The 10,646-nt window shown below is 38.3% G+C and overlaps 1 protein-coding gene across 1 annotated transcript in view; it reads right to left on the bottom strand.

Moving 5' to 3' along the window:
• The window catches only part of LOC105853177, a 23,516-nt gene extending 12,876 nt beyond the window's left edge, over positions 1–10,640 (bottom strand). Inside the window, exon 1 of the mRNA XM_012721728.1 lies at positions 10,615–10,640. The gene's annotated coding sequence lies outside the window, so the exon portion shown is untranslated. The remainder of the gene's footprint in view (positions 1–10,614) is intronic.
• Between the last annotated feature and the right edge of the window lie 6 nt (positions 10,641–10,646).

The raw sequence follows: 10,646 nt of genomic DNA, 5'->3' as shown, positions 1-10,646 counted from the left end.
AAAAAAAAAAAAAAACCAGTAAAGAGGGAGTTTACAAAATTAATATTTAAAAAATCTGTTGAATTCCTTTGTACAAATAATGAGGGAGAAAGGAGAGAAATTAATAAAACAATCCTGTTACCTGCACCCCTGTCTATTGCAGTAGTATTTACAATAGGTAAGCTGTAGAAACAACCCAAGTGCCCAAAAATAGATGACTAGTCAAGAAGATGTGGTATATATACACAATGGAAAAGTACTAATCAGCAATAAAAAAGGTAAACTCATTGGTATTTGCAGAAACACTGATGGAACTGGAAGGGATTATTGTCAGTGAAAAAAGCCAGAAGGAAAATATCACATGGTTTCACTTATAGGAGAAGTATAGGGGAACCAAACAAGGGGTCAAAAAGTAATAACAAATAGTAAAACAAAATCAACAGACAACTATAAATCAGAAACATTCTGCAGGGGCGGGAAGAGTACAGGATCTATGATGATGGTGTACAGGTGAATTGGTGGTGGGAATTTTACAGGGACTACATCTAAGAGGAGAAAGTAAACATTGTACAAAAATGAATAATGATATAAAATATATAATAAATAAAATTTTAGAAGAAAACAATCCTGCTTGCAAGTGCATCAAAAAGAGCCAAATAAGGATAAGTTCAACAAAGGAACTAGAAAAATATAAAACACCTTTTAAAAGATCCAGAACAAGTTACAAAGAGAAAGACATCTCATGTAAGTGGATAGGGAGAATTAATGGGGTCAAAATGTTCATTTTACAAAAAGCAATATATAGATTCAATATAATCCTTACCAAAATTTCAATATTTTAAGGAAATAGGACAAAAAAATACTAAAATATATATGGAACTACAAAACAAAGAAAGACGGAGTTATCATTTTATACAACTTCAAATTTGATTACAAAATGATAGTATGATATTGGAATAAAAATACACAGTTAAATGAAACAGAATCTAGAGCCCAGAAATCAACTCAATCTTATATCAACATTTAATCTATAACAAAAGAGTGATGGAAAAAGAATATCTCTTCAACAAATGGCATTGAGAAACGTGAACAGCCACATGGATAAAATGAAACTGGATCACCCCCTAACTCCATACACAAAAATAGATTCAAAATGGATTAAAGGCCCAGATGTAAAAAAAAAACAAAGCTATAAAATACAGAGAAGAAAAGTAAGTGATAAGTTCCATTATATCAGAACTAGAGCTGTCTTTGGGGACTCAACCCAAACATAAAGGGAAATGAAAGCAAAGTAAACAGTTGGAAATATTTCAAATTAAAAATCTTCTACATAGCGAAAGAAAGTATAGGCAGAACAACAAGAGACTGTTGAATGGGAGAAGATATTTGAACATCATATATTCAATAAGGGATTAATGCCCAAATTATATAAAGAACTCATACAATTGAGCAACAAGTCAAAAAGTGAACAGAAGTTCTGAATAGATACTTCTCAAAGAAGACATACAGATGGCCACCTTATTAGAGGAATGCAAATCAAAGCCATGATGAGATGTCACCTCACAGGATGACTTACATCAACAATACTATTAACAAGTATTGATGAAGATATGGAAAAAAGAACCCTCAAGCACTATTAGTGGGGATTATAAATTGGTGCAATGAGTTTGGAAAACATTGTGAATCTTCCTCAAAAAGCTGAGGCAACAGGAAAGGGAGGTTAGAGAGTAGGAGTAGAAAAAGCAGATGGTCCAATAAAGCATGATGGAGGATTACTGGGACCTTGGTGGTAGGCATGGCATCAAAACATACATTTGTAGAGGTTTGACCTTCTAATTCCTAAAACAAATTGATGCCAATAAACATAATGGGGGGATGGGATGGGAGGAGGAAAATGTATGAAGCTTTCAATTTGCAAAACAAATAAATACTGAACACTCAAAAATATTAATATATAAGTATCCTGGATGCCAGCTGTTCATGTTGGCTATTTCTAGAGTGATACCTAGAATCAGTTATGCAACTTCCACCTCAGCGATCTAGTGCATAATGCTAATAAAGAGACACAGCAGGCACAGTCCTTTTGACTTACTCAGCATCATTCAAAGAAATTTTGCTACTTACCACCCACTAAACTTCTCAGCCCTATGAATTGCTGGGAAATTTTGTACGACTGCTCAGAATAGGACTGAATGAGGACTGTGAGTGATTACCACACTATTGCTTCTCAAAAAAACCTTTAAGAACGTGGTACCAGATAAGCATTTATAAAATATTTGCTGTTTGATTAAGCAATGCCTGATTGTTACACAAAGAATACATTTATTTTTCCTAGAAAGTCATGCTTGGTGGAAAAATTTGCCAGCTGTGTGATTTGGGGCAGGATTAAAACACTTATCCTAAGTTTCCATTTCAAAGTCTTCAAGATGGAAAGAACTCTGTCTGGAACAAGAGCTGCAGGAGGATAAAATGAGGTGCCAGTATGCATAAATACCAGTATGCAGCATTTAATTGAATCCTAAATTATTCAGTCTCATGGATACCAGTTCTTAACTATAGTCTTTCCATCATAATTTTAACATACACATTTGTTCTCCGGGTTATCTAATATTCCTCCTCCTTTAAATATAATCAACTCATTTTTGTCAAAGTACAATAGCAAGGAAAAATAACAGAAATTCTAAATATCACAAGGTCAATTAGAAAGATTAAGACACTCTCTGAGAGTTTAGTAGGCTCACAAAACAGTCACCTGCTCCTGGTGTACATATTGATAAGGGAATCAGTGAATCCAGTGGTGAGTTCCCTGGGTCAGGGAAGGCATGACTTACAGAGTCCCTCAGAAGGTCCTGCAGGAAGATATGCTGCTGATTGAACATATGGGTGGTGACAAGCTGGGAAAGGCTGCCTGGACTGGCTCTCTCTTTCCCTTTCTCACTCTCCCACTCCTGTATTGGGTCTCAGGCTCCATTATGGGGAGAAAGGGCCTAGGCTGACACAGTACAGATTAAATCCTACCAACAGTATCTTGATTCTTGTCTTTAGCTAATCAGACATTAGCTACCTCTTAAAATGTCAGTATGCTAGGAAATTAATAGATCAGATTTAATTTGCATGGCTGATCAACAGTAAATTAAATTCAAACCACACTTTTAAAAATCAGCATGCAAACACATGCAAAAATCAGTCATTTCTTCTAATGTTAAAACCTTAGGGCAAAACACTTTGTTGCCTCTTTTTCTCATGCAAATGAATGTAGTACTTTTTAATTTTTTTTTTAAGATTTTTATTTATTTTGTGCATACAGAACTGGGGTAAAGGCCAGAGGCTCAGGGTGAGAGGCTTCACCAGAGACAGAGTGGGGAGCAGAACAGGCAGATCAACGAAGTACACTGCTGAGGGGAGCAGTGGGCGGGTCAGGAGAGGTCTGCCACGCCATGTGGTCACTTCCGGGGCAGGCGGGAATCGAACTCATGCTGAAGTGGCTTTAGATTCTCAGTGCTGTGCTTTAACCCGCTGCGCCACTAGGAGGGCCCATACTTTCTAATTTTTATATAGCTATTGATACAACAAAACCAATGGAAATAACATGGCCACTGCTTTCCCACTGCCTTATAACCCTTGACATGTTAAGACAGGATCAATGACTGATGATTAACCTCTAACTCCACTGAGTATATTTTACCCATATAGCATTTCAACACAGAGAAGAGCTAATATTTGTACAGCACCTATTAAGAACAATGTACTTTACATAATTTCAGCTTTATTTATTGCTAGCTTCCCATCCTAGTTTGAGTTCCTTAAAAAGTGGACACTGAAACCGGATTCTAAAGCAAATTATTGATTTGGGAGGTGAAGGCATGGGAGTAGAGAACTGAGACAAGAAAAGCACATTTAAAAAGATTGCGTTTCCCATGCTTTTTGCAGCAACGTGGATGGAGCTGGAAAAGATCATGTTTAGTGAAAGAAGCCAGAAAGAAAAGTAAAAATACCGGATGGTTTCACTCATAGCAGGAGTGTAATGGACAAGGCGAAAAAATAATAAAGAACAGCTATATACCAGAGATATTTTAGGGGGGTGGAGTGGGAAATGGGATCAAAAACAGTGGGGAAGGAAATGCACTGGACTATGGTGATGGCACAAGAGCGATTTGGTGATGGGAAGCCCACGGGGATTACAACTGAAATGAAAAAATGCACAAAATGATGTAAAAATAAACTATTATATTATTTTTAAAAAAGATTGTGTTTCCAAGTTAGAAATTAGTAACGAGCTGAATTCTGCAGAGGAAAAAAATTAGAAATCATTGTAAAACACATCCTGAGTTATCCCACCCAAAGATTAAAAGAGCTCATATTGGTTAGCAATTAACAAACAGCTCTGGGAGAGGGTGGAAGACTTCTGATTTATAGTGTTTGCTGAAACCAGCAGTGTAAATACTCCCTTAATGACCAATTTTAAGCTACCACTGAACTTGGAATTAGGAAAAAGTGGACACTCCACTTTCTCACAAGTTGGTGCCAACCATCTGCAGTAGCCACTACAACTGCCATCATGGGTTAAAGGCTGCTCAGGGTTAGAGAGAGCATGACCACCTTCCAGACTGCCGCCTAACCAGCAACGTGAACTTCAGAAGCCAGTAGATAGCATGTATATCTGCCAGTGTGTGCCAAAGTAGTGGTAAGGGTGAGGACTCATGTGTGTATAACTTCCCACAACTCATATAGCTAGTAAAGGAAGAGCTGATATTCAAGTCCAGGTCTGACTGCTACTAAAGCCTCCTTGCATCCCTACCATGCGGCCCTTTCTAGATTTTCCATTTCTTTGCAAAATTTTATGATTCATAGTCATTTAAAGGTAAAGGTTTACATACACACATTCTTTTTAAAAATAAAATACATTATATAATCTCTCCATTCACAAGGATGTGTAAGTAAAAACATTTTAGGAAAAATTTTCATTTGATATTCTTAAAATATTGGGGAATAAAAATTGCACTGAGGAAAGAAATCTCATGTATATTTTTACATTCACTCAGAAAAAAGTTACCTTGGGTCCTCCCTAGTAGCACAATGAGTTAAATCACAGCACTAAGAAGCTAAAGACACTTCCACATGAGTTGGATCCCTGCCCTGGAGGTGATCCATATTTCCCACCAGACCTCTCCTGATTCGCCAGTTTCTCCCTGCAGCAGTGTACTTCTCGGTTGGCCTGTTCTGCTCCTCACTCAGTCTCTGGTGAATCCTCTCACCATCCCTGCACCTCTGGTCTGTACCCCAGTTCTGTATGCATAAATAATTCTTAAAAAAAAAAAAAAAGAATGGACCATGAAGTCAGTCTGCCTCCACCACTTCCTAGTTGAGCAATCCTCACTAAGTTACTTAAACTCCCTGTGCTTCAGTTTCTTCATCTATAAAATTGAATTGATAATAATGTTTACCTCATAGCATTATTTTGTAGCTCAAATGAGATAATATATACAAAGTACATATCACTGTACTGGCAAAGAGTAAATGTCCAATAAATGTTTATTACTAAGCAATTATTAATAATTTTTAACTTCCTTTGCTCCTTAAACATTCTTCAGGGTCCTCTCTCTGCAAATTTTCAATTTGTTTCATGTGTTAGAAATAGTACATGTACTACAGACATTTCCTTTCTTCCTATGGGTTTTAATCCAAATGCCTCAACATCCCTTTTTCCCTCAGGCCAGTTCTTCAGGGTTCACCCCTATCTGCCTCCACCAGTAGTCTCTTCTCACAGAGGCTCCTGAAGTGCTGTATTAAGGCTTACATTTATAGCTCTTCATCTTCCTTAAACCTTCCCGATGCTTCACTGCAAAGCTTCTGCTCCTTTTCTGTTTTTCTCTTCTTCCTCTTTCATTCTCTCTTCCCCTCTTTTCCTTCCTTTCCTTTATATCACACTCTCTCTTCCTCTTCACCTTTCTCCCAACTGTTTTTCTTTTCTTCTTGTCTCTTTCATTCTCTCTTCCCCTTTTCCTTCCTTTCCTTTATATCACACTCTCTTCCTCTTCACCTTTCTCCCAACTATTCCTAGTAACAATTAGAATGTACCTGAAAAGAAATTCTAAAACTTTTCTAAAGGAGTATACAAGTAAATTTGCAAGTGGAGTAGTATCATTGTAAGGAAAGAGAACTTCCTACTAGGTAAAGAATGTTGTAAAAGTCAAAGCCTAAGAAGCCATAGCATTTTGTGATCACTTAAATCAACTCCTGTTATTAAATGAGCATCTATACATGAAAGGCATGAGTCCCCTAGACTCAAGCTAAGGCCTGTTGAGCATGCAGCTCCCAGACTGGGCATGGCTGTCACAGGGATGAGGGTCCCTCATGTTTAAAAGAAGTGAATTCTGGGCCCTTCATGGTAGCGCAAAAGGTTAGGCTACATGCGAGTTCAATCCTTGGCCCCTGCCCCAGAGGTGATCCACATGGCACAGCAGACCTCTCCTGTCTCTTCTGCTATTCCCCTCTGAGGTACTTCGTCGATCTGCCTATTCTGCTCCCCACTCTGTCTCTGGTGAATTCTCTATCACCCCTGCACCTCTGGCCTGTACCCCAGCCCTGTATGCATAAATAAGTAAAAATAAATCTTAAAAAAAAAATTTTAAAAAAAGATAATTCTGATAAAGGGGCTTAACATTTATTTGAATGTTTGGCTACTGAAAGTAGAAAAGACTAATTTATGGAGTTATATGTAACTAATATTTATCTATTGTGATTCTTCTCTGTTCCCAAAATATATATATGTGGATTCTTTTTATTTTAACCTACCTGGCCTAATCAGGTATTTCACATTTGATAAGACTCCTAAATCTAAGGTACTCTGGCTCAAGGATTGTACTGTTCCATACTAAACACATTTGAGCACTTGAAGTCCAAAATAATGTTTCAGATGTTCTAAGGTGTAACATACACACCAGATTTCAAAAATATAAATGGTAAAAGATCTCATTAGTAAAACTCTATAGACTATATATTAAAAGTAATAAAGTAATATTTTGGATACATTGTAACAATAAAATGTTATTGAAATTAATTTCAGTTGTTTCTTTTTTTAAATACGGCTATTAGAAAATCTAAAATTACATGTGACTTACATTATGTGTTACATATGTAACTTGCAAATTACATATGTGATTTGCATTATGTGGATGGCACTTCTTTATTGAATGCCAATTTTGGCTACTTTGGCAGCTTTGACCCTAAAACAAAGCAGATTAATTGGAAACTGAAGATACAGTGCTGCAAGATGCAACATTGATGAAGTCAATGGAAATGTACTGAACTTCTTTGGCCACATATAAACCTTGTCATTGTGTAGGATTTAGCAGTCTTACCACCAGACCATCAAGGAAGAATGAACTGACAAGGATACCAAGCCAAAGAAAGTAACTGAATATTATAGGAGAACCTTGGCAAATGTATGAAATCTTTGAATAATTTAGTTATTATTAAGGCATAAGAGTCAAATTTTTAAAAAAGACTGTCTCTGGCTTCTTTAAAGCAAAGAGAGAACTTGAGAAATGATGGTGTTACAGATTCGAGATTTGAATGCTTTCCTTCCAATCTTTTTTCAATCATCACACCTACAACCAATTTCATGGATTTTTTCTCACTAACTCTTTCAAAGCATTTTATATAGATTCCAATGGAACAACTTTCTTTTTGTATTCATATATCATGTTTTACTAAGTTATCAATTAGGTATTATTTCATTAAATTCCAGAACAGTTATAATCATTGTAATTTGGATTGGAACAAGTATGACAGATTCTCTGGAGGCCCATAACTTACCTGTGCAGGTGCCATGGGCATATACCATACTGTAGCAAAATGTACACAATGACAGGTGTCTATTACTGCATGAGTTTTTCAATCATCACACCCACAACCCATTTCACAGACTTTTTCTCACTCTTTCAAACTAAATAGAGACTGGCTGGAAACTTTCTACTATAACATCAGCAACAGTGCCTTTGTAGGTCAACTTTCCCATAGATTACAAGATTTCCTGACTTAGAGAACATCTGTAAAAATACCTGCCAAATATGGTGCCTGAAAAGAACATGGAGAAACTAAGTTTTAGCCTTAGCTGTCCTGAAGTATACCATAATATTTATAAACCTGACTGAACCCCAGCATTTGCTCTGCTCTCCAGGTTGTATTCTTCCTTTTCATGTCTACCAAATCACAGGGACATGAAAACACACACACATATACAGATCTGAAATTCTATTAGTCCAAAATAGACCCACAAATAAAAAGTTTAGATGGCATTGTTGCATGTATTTAAATTTATAAATATAAAAAAAACAGCAACACTATGCCCAGAGATGAAGAAAACTTACATGTGTGCGGTAGGTACTTAATTAATACATGATGATATACAGACTGAAATATTTCAACCAGTGCATATTAAATGTTCTTTCCAATGTCAGTGATATTTATGCACAGGGAGGAAATGCACTAATATTAAACTGAACCCTCCAAATGGATGTGATGTAGGAACTGAACTGTGACTTAGGCAATTCCCAGAAGCATCATGTGGAAGCAGTGATCTGTAGAGCACTGGATAAAGGTTACTAAAGTTGTCAGGTCATAAATAAAATGATTGCAAGACTTGTATCTGAGAGAGAATGGAAATAAAGAGCTTAGAAATAGTACTTGTAGTTTTCAGACTAGAAGCAACCTTCGAAGAGCCCTGTCTCCTTTGTGTCATTAAAGAAAACAAATGAAGGCAATTCAACTATGTCTTTGTGCTGCAAATACAAAGCAGGATCCAACAGCACCAAAACCAGAGCCAGATTCTTAATCTTGGGTGAGATGCAGAAAGTGCACCTTCTTCAAGAAGACTATTTTAACATCTGGCAAAGGTAAAATGACTATTAAAAGACTTAATTTCGGTCAAGTATGTCTTTTGATTATATTTCTCTTTAAAAAATCAGTTTGGCTGTATGTGGATGCTTAATGACTACCTGAATATTTATATATATAAAAGGGGGAAATGGCTGAATGCACCCAAAACTAAGTGAAAGACTAGCACTTAGGTTTCTCCACGAAGGTGTGCGGTGGTTGGAGGCTAGAGAATTGTAGCAGGTCGGTAATGATGCATTTGGCACCCATGAACAGCTCCTCTTTTTTACAAATAGAGGCAAATATATTTGACTGAAATCTTGTCCTACTTTGTTACCCCGGGCAAACATCAAAAAAGTTGGAAGAATAAAGATGCCCACTTTCTCATTTCCAGGTACCTGAACATGTGTGTGCAGATTTAAGAGTTTTTCAATCTAAATAGGAACAAGTAAAGTTTACCCTTTTCAATTTAGAATTTGATGGGTGTGACAATCCGGGAAGACCTGGGAAATAACTACTGTTTGGTTTTGATGATACACTTGGCTGCCATTAAAAGAGCATATAATTACAGCCTAAATGTGGACTTAAGATTTTAACAGATTTATCTAAACTTTCAAAATTTGTACCGTTGCATGTAGCTATCTAAAGCTAACTTCTGGCAGATGAAGCAGTATTCAAGAATTAATATGAAATCAGAACCTTTAAAAAAAAATTTCCTCAGACATACCACCATCCTCCTCAGTTAACATTTATACCCGGGAAGGGGTTTTCCATTTTTTCCATTTTCAAGAAGTCAAAAGAATTTCGTAGGCAGTTCAAACTTCTGTCTAGCATATGCAGACTGACAAGACAGCAACCTCTTCTTGAGAGGAATTCCTCCCCCTCCCACCTCGTCTTAAAGTTTCACAAAAAAACCCGGCCGCTGCTCTCGCAGCTCTCGGGTTCTAGCTTTCCCTTTACAGACAAATGAGTTCCAGGAAAAGGAGAGCAGAAACCCTGAAGCTCCACTGCCTTAAGAAAGATCGAAAGTCATTAACATGTAAATAGTTTTTTCCATTCCAAAGCACCTTATCTCAAAGACGCCCCCACGGGCTGTAGGGGTCGGTGTTCCTGGCTCAGCTCGTCCAGGAGTGGAAGGAATTCGCACTCCGGCCCGACCCAGTCAGGGGAAGGGACGTGCCGCTAGAGGCGTCGGATTCTGGAGGCCCGGGACCTGGCCGAGGGTGACATTAACGCGCACTTCCTGGCACAGCGTTGGTTCCTTCCCCAAACATGCTCTAAGTGGACGTGCACTTAGCTGCCTCGCCCAGAGACAGCCGGGAGGGGGGTTGGGGGGAGGGGGGAAAAGCCGCAGGGAACCCTAGTTCGTCCAAATCTCTGTAGCCAGTGGCAGCAGTGGCAGGAGGGGAGAGTAGGGAGGTGAGAGGTGTTCCAAATCGGTGACTGCAGGTTGTGTGCACGATATTCCAAAAAACTTTGAGATTTTATTATTTGTAATATGCGTTGGGTGCGGGGGTAAAAGGGAAACACGTTTCTAAAAAAAAAAAAAACAAACTTTACTTTTTGGGTGCGCGGCAGTTTCTTTTCCTTTGCAGTAGGGGACCGCCCAGGGCGCCACCTGCACGTCCAACGCAGAGTGGGGGCGGGGCGGGGGATAGGGGTGGCCCGTGCCCCGCTCCCCGACGCCCACTGGCAAGCACGGTGCGAATGACACCGTATGGACCCTCCGGCCCGCGCCCCCTCCCATGCATCACACACCTAAGTTGGAACTGCAACTCCTTAGAGCTCCC

This window comes from Condylura cristata, unplaced genomic scaffold, assembly GCF_000260355.1.
Source record: "Condylura cristata isolate star-nosed mole 26May11 unplaced genomic scaffold, ConCri1.0 scaffold00007, whole genome shotgun sequence".
Lineage (NCBI taxonomy): Eukaryota > Metazoa > Chordata > Mammalia > Eulipotyphla > Talpidae > Condylura > Condylura cristata.
This window is presented reverse-complemented; position numbering and strand designations above follow the sequence as displayed.